The following is a 12864-nucleotide window of genomic DNA, read 5'->3' on the forward strand; positions in this document are numbered from 1 at the left end:
TATAATACTTCTTTGTAAACATAAGATTTAATTATATCTGTTTAAATGCTAATGGTGTTCATAGTTCCTATTATGAAAGCTTTTCAGAAAAGAGAAAGGAAAATCATTTTAGAAATAATAAATTTCTTTTTTAAGGTTTTACTATTATTCCATTTATAATGCAGTGTAATATTAGTTTCATTTATACAATATAGTGATTCAACACTTCCATACAACACCTAGTGCTCGTCAGGATAAGTGCATTCCTTCATCCCTATCACCTATTTAACCCATCCTGCCACCCACCTCCCCTCTGGTAACCATCTGTTTGCTCTCTATACTGAACAGTCTGTTTTATGGTTTGCCTTTCGAGTTGTTATTTAAATTCTAGTTAGTTAACATGTAGTGTAATGTTGGTTTCAAGAATAGAAATTAGTGATTCATCACTTACATAGACACCCAGTGCTGATCACAAGTGCCCTCCTTAATATCCATCACTCGTTCAGCCCACTGCCTGCCCACCTCTCTTCTATTAATCCTCAGTTTGTTCTCTATAGTTAAGACTCTTTGATGGTTTGCCTCCCTTTCTCTTTCTTTCCCCCTTCCATATGTTCATCTGTTTTGGTTCTTAAATTCCACATATGAGTGAAATCATGTGGTATTTGTCTTTCTTCAATTGACTTATTTTGCTTAGTGAAATACACTCTAGTTCTGCCCACATCATTGCAAATGGTAAGATTTCATTCTTTTGGATGGCCGAGTAATATTCCATTGTACATATATAGACCACCTCTTCTTTATCCATTCATCATTCAATAGATACTTGGGCTCTTTCCATAATTTGGATATTGTTGATGATGCTGTTATAAGCATCAGGGTGCAGATGCCCTTTCAAATCAGTATTTTTGTATCTTTTGGGTAAATACCCGATAGTGCAATTGCTGGGTTATAAGGTGGAAGCTCTATTTTTAACTCTTTGGGGCACCTCATACTGTTTTCCAGAGGGGCTGCACCAGCTTGCATTCCCACCAACCGTGTAAGAGGGTTCACCTTTCTCTGCATCCTCGCCAACATCTGTTGTTTCCTGACTTGTTAATTTTAGCCATTCTGGCAGGTGTGAAGTCCTATCTCATCGTGGATTTGTATTTCCCTGATGATGAGTGATGTTGAGCATCTTTTCATGTGTCTGTTGGCCATCTGGATGTTTTCTTTGGAAAAATGCTTATTCATGTCTTCTATCCATTTCTTAACTGGATTATTTGGGGTTTTTTGGGTGTTAAGTTTGATACCTTCTTGATAGACTCTGGATATTAACCATTTATCAGACATGTCATTTGTAGATATCTTCTTTCATTCTTAGGTTGCCTTTTAGTTTTGTTGACTGTTTCCTCTGCTGTGCAGAAGCTTTTTATCTTGATAGAGCCCCAAAAGTTCATTTTTGCTTTTGTTTCCCTTGCTCCCCAGGACGAGTCTAATGAGAAGTTGCTACTGCAGATGTCGCAGGCATTGCTGCCCGTGTTCTGCTCTATGATTTTGACGGTTTCCTGTCTCACATTTAGATCTTTCATCCATTTCTTCATATATTTGTCTCACCCAGCAAGTGTTCTCTGTGATTCTACAGACTGAAGGCTCACAGCGTGACCTACTCCCATTTTTTCTGACAGCATCTGACCATCAATAACTGCTACAAATTCGAGACCGAGATGATCACATCTTTCTAACAGCATCTGAGAAAGCTAAAAATATTAATATGTTTGTGTGTCATCTTACCTTCAGTGCATAATCAGCTGACTCTAAAACGGAGTTCCATGTTTGTACCTAAACAGTTAGCAATTTTAACAGTGCAATGAAATGACAGACTAAATATAAAAAGACCAAAAAAAATGTGAACTGGTTCACAAATAGATTGCATAAGTGTCCTTGTCCATGAAAACATCTAAAATTGAAAACAACCAAATGAAATCCATTAAATAAAATACTCTCTGCTTCTTACTCCCAGTATAAACTCCAAAACATAGAGAAGTCCAGTACCTAAAACCTCAGGGTTTTCCAGGGCACCTGGGTGGCTCAATCAGTTAAGCATTTGGGCTCTGGTCATGATCACAGGGTCTTGAGATCAAGCCCCATGCTGGGCTCCATGCTCAGCACAGAGCCTGCTTTAAGATTTCCTCTCTCCCTTTGCCCCCAACCCCAGTTTGTGCGCTCTCTCTCTCTCTCTCTAAAATAAATAAAAACCCTAAGAGTTTTCCTATTTTTAAAGTAAAAATGGGGAGAATGAAATTACTTGGAAACTAAAAGCATTTCACTCTCTAGAGGGGATCAATCAATAAGTCTTTATTTTATTTCCTACTCCATTCCTAGAACAGTGGAGATACCATGAGAGCTATCAACACAGAGAAACAAGCAGCCATCTATATAACAATGTCATTAGAAATCCAACATACTTTTATGTATTAAAACCCATTCCAATGTAAGCAAACAATAAGATGATTGTTTTGACCACAGGAGCATTTTCTATACCAAGTATTATAAGCCTTTGTTTATATTCTGTAACAAGCAATCGTTTTATATTAATATCCCAACTCTGTGCATTTAGGGGGAAAAAGAGTGTGATACCTATAATTTTTGTCACATAGTATTTATAGACCTCATTCCTGGTGTTAATTTCTGTGTCAATAATGGCTGTTAAGAGACAGACACTTGGGGCACCTGGGTGGCTCAGTGGGTTAAGTCTCTGCCTTTGGCTCAGGTCATGATCTCAGGGTCCTGGGATAGAGCCCCACGTCAGGCTCTCTGCTCAGCAGGGAGCCTGCTTCGTCCTCTCTCTCTACCTGCCTCTCTGTCTACTTGTGATCTCTCTCTCTGTCAAATAAATAAATAAAATCTTAAAAAAAAAAGAGAGAGAGAGAGACAGATACTAATTCTGGCTAATTTAGGACAAACTGGATTTCACTGAAAGGATATAGAGGGTCTTACAAATTCAAGAGAAGTTTGAAGATGGAAGCTTAGAAGACACAGGAAGTGTACTTCTGGGAACCTGCTCCAGAGTCCAGGGATCAGGAGACCACCAGCAGCATTTAAAATTAAACAGGTGGGAGATTCCCAGAGACTTTCAAGAACTTGTGGATGATGAAGACCACAAGTTCTTGAAGTAGGCTAGAGAGCTTCTCAGAGCCATATAGTGATTCAGTGAGTACAAATTTTAGTTGTTTTGTAATAGATTTGTATTCTTAAAAAAGGAGAAGGGGGGGCTGACAAAGTAAAAGCATTCCAATGGCCAATGACCAAATATGCACTGAACTGAGAATTTCAACTAAAAGTTTAATCCACTGAGCCACCCAGGCGCCTCAACTAAAAGTTTAAACACATACAGATTCACACACAGATTTAAAGCCTTAACTGCCAGGAGACTAGGTGAAGTGTCTGAATGGGTCACGTGGTGTTCTTCGTCCACCTGATAAACAACTTCCCTCATCCAGAAGACATGGAAATGAAGGAAAAGAGTAGGTTACTCCTTCTGGCTTCGCTCAGTTCCTAGATTCGGTCCCGAGACCAAGAGTAAGAACGAACAGATGTGGGAAGAGACTTCCAGGTAAGTGATTAAAGTGCCAATCAGCTGAGTAGTAACAGATTTCTAGAGACACGAAGAAGCTTGAATACACAAGCACAGACGAGGAGCTACTTAATGTGTGATAAAAGGAAGAAAGCCTTATATCACAGGATAAGGAGGAATTAAAGAATAATAGGACTTTATACCTATAACACTATTTGGAAATTCATAGTAGCTGACAGAGGGTGGAATAAAGATTTAAAAAAAGGAGGGGAGGGAAATAAAGCCAGCATTTCACCTTTGGCTAAAACAGCAATACATAGTCTTGATATGGGTTTTACCAAAATATGGGCTTTTGGCAAAACTGCACAGAGAACAACCATTAGTCTACAGCTGCGTATATGTTCTTAATGTCATATTCTGTATCAGTGGAACAAATAATAGGCATCCATGAGGGGACAAAATAATTAGAAAACAAATAGTTTAGGGCTCTTTATGGTGAATCAAGTCTTTATCCCTGATCAAAAAATCAGAATGTTTCTAAACTTAGCTTCCTACTATAAAATACAAGTCTTTCAAAAAAGGTACAGAAAAGTAATGAACACCAAAGTTTCTCAAAATCAATTTATAAATTTGCAAAATACTCGTCTCTCATTTGGAAGAATGTCATCAGTTTCTGAAGGTAGGTGTCCCTAAATACAACTATGCACAAACCACACACACACAACTCTCTCTCTCTCTCTTTGATATATAATTAAGGGTTGGCAAACTTTTTCTATAAAAGACCAGATAACAAAGACTTTTGGTTTAGGAAACCATACAGGCTCATTTGTAATTACTTAACTCTGTTGTTATAGCACAAAAGCAGCCACAGACAATACACAAATGAAAGGACATGGCTAGGGGTGCCTGGGTGGCTCAGTGGGTTAAGGCCTCTGCCTTCAGCTCAGGTCATGATCTCAGGGTCCTGGGATCGAGCCCTGCATCGGGCACTCTGCTCCTCAGGGAGCCTGTTTCCTACTCTCTTTCTGCCTGCCTTTCTGCCTACTTGCAATCTCTGGCTGTCAAATAAATAAATAAAATCTTTAAAAAAAAAAAAAAAGGAAAGAAAGAAAGGACATGGCTATGTTCCAATAAAACTTTATTTCCAGCAGTGGGCCAGATATGCCCCACAAGCCATAGTTTTGCTTATTCCCAATACACATGTTTGATTTTTAATATATCACTTAATAATTCATGTTTTCAACATCATGAATAAATATGTACACTCTCATTTCATAATAGTAGAAAACGTGCTTTCAGAATGTTAACTTTGAGCCATGTTGATGTGATTACTATTACTGATAGTAATAACAACAACTAACAATGAATGTTCCTTACACACTAGGCCTTAATCTAAGAACTCTACAGGCATGTTACTTCAAGGACCCAATTTTTCTTACCATTTTTTAGAAATGGAAACAGAACTTTAAATTGATTTAGTCAATAAAAGCAACTACTTAGAGCCCAGGATCTCCTGAGATAGTTGATTTATTCAAGAACCCAGGCCAAGACTGCATAACCTCCTATAAATATTCCTTATCCCCTTCTCTGCTAAAGCAAGTCTTGTCTTAGGATACTTGAAAATTCTAGCATTATGCCTGCATATCCCCTTTTACCAGAGAAAATCTTTATACTCATTCTGTCTTGAATCCAAGATTCCCCAAACCCTTCTATTTTCTTCTAATCCGAAAATCAATACCTAAACTCTGGAACCCATTTTCCACCAAATCTCAAGGTCTAGTGTGAAAAAATAAGTTACAGTCATAAAATTATTGTCTAATCCATTCCTACAAATGAAGCAAGGGAGCCTGGACTAAATGTTCAGGATTTTTTTTTCCTATTTCAACTTCCACTCTGAAAAACAGTGAATCAAAGGCTCTATATTAGGGTCTAAGGTAAGGACCTATAGTTGACTAAGTAAAAGTTAATTTTAGCTCTAAACAGAAATTGAGCAATACCTTGAAAAAGTCTCAATCTACAATGTCCCAAATAATATTTGGAACATTTAAAAATGTTTCTTGCATGAGATTCTGCTGCCTAATCTATTCCTTATGTGTAAAACATAAGCTTAGAGATGTGCATTTTCTAGAATTTCAAAACATAGAAAAGCAGCAATAAATAAGTTTCCTTCTACAGACTAAAAGATGACCAGCTATATTCACCTTCCAGAACTTCCTTTTCTGGTTAATAAACAATCCACAAGCGAGGTGTATTTATTCTTATCTTATGATAAAACACACAGAAGTCAATCTGACATATTTCATCAATATGTTTCCTGATAATTAGGCACACAGTGTAGTGGAAAGTAGTTAATTATTCACACAACTGAGCCAGGCTTTTTGTATCTTTAAGTATTTCTTCATTACTTTTCAAAGGGATTAACATTGCTATTCATCATTTTCATGTATGTAGTTGCTATAATTCTTTTTTTAATTTGATTTTATTTTTTCAGTGTTCCAAGATTCATTGTTTATGCACCACACCCAGTGCTCCATGCAATCCGTGCCCTCCTTAATACCCACCACCAGGCTCACCGAACCCCCCACCTCTCTCCCCTCCAAACCCTCAGTTTGTTTCTCAGAGTCCACAGTCTCTCATGGTTTGCCTCCCCCTCCGATTTCCCCCAACTCCCTTCTCCTCTCCATCTCCCCATGTCCTCCGTGTTATTCCTTATGCTCCACAAGTAAGTGAAACCATATGATAATTGACCTCTCTGCTTGACTTATTTCTCTCAGCATAATCTCTTCCAGTCTGGTCCACGTGGATACAAAAGTTGGGTATTCATCCTTTCTGATGGAGGCATAATACTCCATTGTGTACATGGACCATATCTTCTTTATCCATTCATTTGTTGAAGGGCATCTTGGCTCTTTCCACAGTTTGGCAACTGCAGCCACTGCTGCTGTGAACATTGGGGTACAGGTGGTCCTTCTTTTCACTACATCTGTATTATTGGGGTAAATACCCACTAGTGCAATTGCAGGGTCATAGGGTAGCTCGATTTTTAACTTCTTAAGGAATCTCCATACTGTTTCCCAAAGTGGCTGCACCAACTTGCTATAATTCTTATAGCATATGAAAATTTCATTTTTACTCAACACAGACACAAACATTCCGAGACAAGTCAAATTTCCAAGGTCCAGGCAGTACACCTACAACAGCTGGGGCATTCTCTGAATCTGAACTCCAGGCTCCAATGACTTGGGATTGAGTCTAGCTGTTTCCTCCACCTGCAAACTCTAAGAGCATGGCTTTTGATGGAGCTCTGTGGTGTTGCAAAGCCCAGCTCTTCTGTTTGGCTGATAACTTTTGACCCTGGACAAGTTTCTTACTTTGTAAATCTTGCGACCCTGGACAAGTTTCTTACTTTGTAAGCCTGTGTGCCCCCATCTCGAGCATGGGACTAATGATACCTACTCAGGATTAAATGATACAATTCATATACAGTGCTTACCACACTATTTGGCACACAGTTGGGTTCAATAAAGACTGGTTATTATTGTAATGACTGTTATTATTTATTGAGAAGGCTAAAAGAAAATCAAACCAACACCAAACCAACGAATATCACAGTAAATAGTGCAGTAATAAAGCTTACACTCTGCTGCTGAAGGATGATTTGTCCACCTACCCTGGCAGAAGGAAAACGGATGGAAGCTCAGTGGTGAGCCATTAAAGAGAGTCAGAGGTTAGAAGGTGTAACCTAGCTTCACCTGTGAACCGAGCACCCTCAACCTTTACCTTATAAGATAAAGTAACATTCAAAGTCCTGGTTTCCAAACTTCAGAGTAAGTCAAAATGCACCTGCAGCATTAAAATACACTGTGCCTCTTCCTGGAGTTTATGCATTAAGTTCTGGACCTAAGATTGAACAAGGCAGCAGACCTCACCTCAAAGAGTACAGCTCTGTTACCTGTGGAGGGATACACAAGAAGTCTGGCCGTGACCTCAGAGGCCCAGCTTGCTTTGCCAGGTAGTGAGCTGGCTGGGACTGGGAGCCTGACCTTTCCCCAGCAGGAGTGGCTGCACCCAAACCCAGCTTCCTCTAGGACTGGTGGCCTCCCTTCCTGGCCGCAACTTCAAACAAACCTCCAAGGTCTCCAGCTGCTGGGCACCTGCTGTTCCCCAAGTTGGACTTCTTGGTGCCTGAGTTCACAATATGAGAAGGTCATGCAGCAAAGGGATAGGGTCCATCCTACGGAATAGAAACAGACTGCACGCCAGGCAGCTTCAGCTCATGGCCAACTTTTGGTAGGACAATAAGGAATGGAGGACCATATCCCTCCTTGCTGACCCTTTTCCATGTACGGGTCCCTAGGAAAAGTGTCCTTAATCCACGCCATGAAACATGGTGTTCACCTTCACCCCACACTGACCCCCCCACCCACACACACACAAGAGGGATAAAACCAGAAAGTGCTGTGGAGGCCTTGATGGAAGTCTGTAAACTACGATGGAAAGACTCAAACCAAGAGGGGCAGCCATCCTCTGTGTCACTGGAAGAAGTTTGGCAATGAGAGTTGGACTTTCCCTTTAGAAGGTGTCATCTTTTGCTGACACCTCCCATTCCTTTTTTTTTTTTTTTAAGATTTTATTTATTTGATAGACAGAGATCCCAAGTAGGCAGAGAGGCAGGCAGCGAGAGAGGAAGGGAAGCAGGCTCCTGCTGAGCAGAGAGCCCGATGCGGGGCTCGAGACACCTCCCATTCCTAAAGGTCTGAAGAGGAAAGGAAGATAGGTCTGCAGTCAATCACCTTGACCCCTTCTCCAGGAGAATTATCAAACTTGGACATAGGGACTCTTGGAAAAGAAAATACCTGCCCCTATGAGAAACACACACTTTGCATTAACAATCCTTCTGCCACGCGAGGCATGCGAGGTCGTACAGATGAGATGTGATTGTCAAGGACTCAGGGCCTGATACTATAAAAAGTCTGCATTCTTGGTTTTAAGTGACTGACTGAATTTCTTTTCTTTCTTTCTTTTTTTTTTAAAGATTTAATTTAAACCTAAAATAAATCTTAAAATCCGGGGTAGACGGAGAGGGAGAAGCAGACCCCCCACCGAGCAGGGAGTCCAGTGTGGGGCTCAATCCCAGGACCCTAAGATCATGACCTGAGCCAAAATCCAGAGTTGGCTGCTTACCAACTCAGCCACCCAGGTGCCCCTCACTCAATTTTCAAATGTAACCTTTGAACAAGTATCTGAACAGACTACAGTATAATTTTAAATAAGTGTCTCTTTGCTACAGGTTGTACTAGAATCCCCATGAAGGCCCAGCTCTCAGAACTCCTCAGACAATGCAATTAAAGAACTGTTGCTATGCCCCACCACGAATAGCATTGTTTACTACAAAGTCAAACCAATTCTCACGTTAGAGGGGGATGTTCCTTTAAGGACCACTAGGCTAAATTTTATAATGAAATTTCGTTTCACATAAGCTACCAACAAAGACTGCAATGATCTCCCCAGATGTATCTGAGATTCCATAAGCACGAGTGCTGTGCTGATGGAGGCTTCCTCCCACCCACCCTGCCCCAGCCACACGTTTAGAAGCTCATGAAGAACACATTGCATCTTGGCTACTGGAAGTTTCCTCTGGCAGAAGCAAGAGGGTCAACGGAGGAGCACTGATGAAGCAGAGGAACTCCAGATTGTGGAAGATGTTCTCAATCACAAAATTGAGGGAAAGGAGACCCTGAAGAAGTCACTACCACTCTCCCAAGGACCCTCTGGAGGCCTGGCTTCAGCCAGGAAGTCTTAGCATATAGATGGTGGCGGTCCAAAAAAGAATCAGACACGTCCAAGATAAGCCCCCAAATTCTCACAGTTTTCAGACTCCTCCCTGGGTAAACATTCTTCCAGAACTGCTGACAAATAGCCAAACCAACTTCCTCTCTTCAGGGTTCCCCTTCTGGAAAGGAGATTATCTCGCAACAAAATCTCCACCCAAAATGGAGCTAACAGGAAGACAGCTGAAGAGATTCCCTCTGGTTAATTAACCACATAAATACTGAAATCATTCTGTCCCGGAATAAATGAAATGGCTCAACAAATCCTGCTGCCTTGGAATAGTGGTTGGTAAGGAATTCCTGCCCCTGACTGCTACACCTTTTGCTTGACAGATGTAATTGCAAGTTACAGTGATGTCCCTGGTAATCAGACTCTTCCCTTCTTGGCTTAATGCCCTCATTGATGCAAAGTCAGCAAATGGCAAACGTGTAGACAAATGTGTTGGCTCCAAGCCCAGGTTCTTAGATTTCATGGATGTTTCTTGATGGGTTTAACTGGAGCCGCTCTCTTTGGTAGTGAATGCGGGTGTAAGAAAAACCACGTTTTTGATATCACAGTTTTCTTTTTTTTTTTTTTATCAGCACTTGAGTACAGAAGCTTTGCTACATTTGTGCATATACCAACCGTTCTGAAGAATAAAAGGCTAAATTCATACTATATTGTCTGAGAATCATACCACTTTTATTTGGATTTATTCCTATTAATTATCTTTATGGTAAGATGTAGTAAGGAAATCAATGCCAAAGTCACTATTGTAAGGTCAACACAACATACACTGAAATATAAGCTCAAACCACATTAATAGTGGAGAAAAACCTGCCTGATTGATAATCAAAGCTAACTCCCCTTTCCAATTTATGGAGAACAGAGGGGGAAATTGGCAAAATATACATGGGACATAAAAGACCTTTCTTAGTTAAGATAGGTAAGTAAAAAAAAATGTTTCGCACCTTTTCAAAAAAAAAAATCTACATCTTCATGATCACCACAACAACTTTGCTTAAACAAAGCAAGGACTTTTAGATGGCCTTGGCTTTCTCTGGATGGAGGGGTGCCTTGGAAAATCATCAAAATCCAAAGGATACAGAAATAATTCTTTGTGATTTGACCTTGAACCAGTTGCATTCCAGCCAGATGTTGAGAATTCGATTTTACTTCTATTACCAAGAAGTATTAGAGGCATATATTCCAATCAGAGGTGGTAAGGGGTAGGAGATGAGGGAGAAAGCATCTGGAAGCTGAAGAGGTGACCATCATGCTGGGGTGGTTTACAGGGGAAATTATGTTGAAAGCCATAGAGTTCAAGATGTACCAATGTCTCCTAACCTTTCTTATGCTGTGTCTTTCTTGTGGCTTTCCTGTGGACACTTTCTTCTTTTCTGCATAAGCTCCCCACTATGGACTCTGAGTTATTTCTCTCAAAGTCTTGATTTAATGTACTCTGCTCAAAAATTTTTCACTGATCTCTCAAATTACCTTTTGTTGAGGACATTGTGCTGATCTCCCCAACATTCAATGAAACCTTCTCCAAAGTACAACAGCTGTAATCCCTCCTCTTCCCCAAGGGGACCTACAGCAGGCAGGATAAAGGCATCTTCCTTAACACAGTATTACAGATGGTTAAGCCCAAAACTACCTGTGAAGAGCTTTGCTTTGCTGTAATATCTTGTGAATCTATGAGTTAAGATGGTCCCAAAACATCAAAGCTCAAGACTTCTGCTGATCATTGATGGCAACCAACTCTGTCTCTATCTCTTCAGTCTTCATTTGTTCAGAAAACAAATAGTGAATATTAGTAAATTGCATGTTGAAGGTTATAGGGGAAATATATTATAGTCTGCAACTCACTCCCAAGTAGACAAGAATAATAAGTTGGATGGAAGGAGGGATCGAAAAACAGTTATGTAATAAAGCAAACATGATAAAATGTTAATTGTGGAATCTAAGTGGTAGGTGTAAGGTATTCACTGTAAAATTCTTTTAACTTTTCTGTATGTCTGTAATGTTTCATGATAAACTGTTGGAGGAAAAAGCTCTTGTTCTTTACACGTGGATGTCCTTAAAATGCTTTGTGATATCTCTCAGCTCTTGTAAGTACAGTAAAGTGTTCTTTATCATGGCAGCCAAGGTCTGATCATGCCCTCCCATGATGGCTTAGGTTCTACCCACTATTCTGCTTGACAATCAGAGTCTGTGACCTAGTTGCTAACAAAATAAATTATAACAAATGTGAAGGAAAAGGAAGCGTGGTTATGCATTAGATCATACTGCCTTAAAACCTCATCTCTAAAACTGCTTTTCATTGTCAGTCCTTAAGAAGGAAAAGAGTACCATAAGTGGGAGCTTCGGTAAAGCCCTGTTTTAATCTACCTTATCACAGCTTAACTGAACACAAAATAAGGGGCATTCTATGGTTCAGTGTAAGACATACTCATACCACCACAGGGACTAACTTCTTGCTTTTTGCCATGAATATATTCTGTGAAAGTCACTTTCATTCATGGAAAAGTTAGAGAATAAAAAGGTAAGTAGAACTTTGAGAACTATTCAGTGAAAAGAAGATCCAAGTTGATTCCATTCTCCTATCCTCCCAAGGAAGAGGAAAGGAAGCAGGAATGACTTATAACCCAAGTAATTCACACATTGCTGCATTCACTGGATGTGCCTAGAAATAGCGAGCATATCTTTTAAGAGGATCGATCGCACGGCAGATAGCAAATTGACCCAGGATACCCAAAAGAAATATGTGCTAACCTCTTCTTTAATGTGAAAAAAATACAATCCTTTCTTAACATACTTGCCCAGTAAATTTGCACTTTCATATATTCTTCTAGGAAGGGTAAGAGAATGGTTGCTCTTAGACCCGCACATAATTATGTATCTCTCTACTACCCCCTTCCAATCCTCCCTGCTCTTTCTGTCAAGACAACACTCACGGCATATTCTTCCCAAAATCTCACAGCTTGTTAGAAAATGGCCAAGCTTCACACATAATAAAATGCAGTGGTGCACCTAACCCTGATGAAAAAAGGATAGCATGAAATGAGACCTTCTCTTTTCTTGAAAGAATGTTTATCAGAATGCTCGATTGTTTCTTATACCTGATGTCAAGATCAGAGGAGCTGCTATGCTGGGACTTGTCCTCTGACTGTTGCCTGATCTGCCCACAATGTCCCCTGCTCAGCTCTCCAGAGCAGAAATCATTCCACCACCCCCAAGCCGATCCTGTCCGAGCTGGATGATCTACATGAGGCCGAGATCTAGGTGGGTGCTGGGCCACAGCTCGCCTCCATAAAAGGAATCTCTGGACAAATATCAGAATCAGAAACGGGTAGGAACAAGTATTCAGGGAGACCGTATTGTCAGCATTAAAACTCATAAGCAAACCATCCCCACCACCACCAGAAGCACCAGGAGCAGCTGAGGGATAAGGGTGGGCAGATCTGAGCCTCTCTGATGACACTCGCGGCTGACTACCTCCTGCTACCTTCAGTGCAGCT

General features: G+C 40.4%; 1 protein-coding gene and 1 long non-coding RNA gene across 3 annotated transcripts in view; one reads left to right on the forward strand and one right to left on the reverse strand.

Moving 5' to 3' along the window:
- DEPTOR (DEP domain containing MTOR interacting protein) overlaps positions 1-12864 on the reverse strand; it is a 132492-nt gene that overhangs the window by 109654 nt on the left and 9974 nt on the right. The gene's annotated exons all lie outside the window — the stretch shown is intronic.
- LOC131826458 (uncharacterized) lies at positions 3445-10021 on the forward strand. The gene is made up of 2 exons (XR_009351605.1): positions 3445-3571; positions 8823-10021. It is a non-coding gene; the product is annotated as an uncharacterized LOC131826458 (long non-coding RNA).

This window comes from Mustela lutreola, chromosome 3 (assembly GCF_030435805.1).
Source record: "Mustela lutreola isolate mMusLut2 chromosome 3, mMusLut2.pri, whole genome shotgun sequence".
NCBI classification, from domain to species: Eukaryota; Metazoa; Chordata; class Mammalia; order Carnivora; family Mustelidae; genus Mustela; species Mustela lutreola.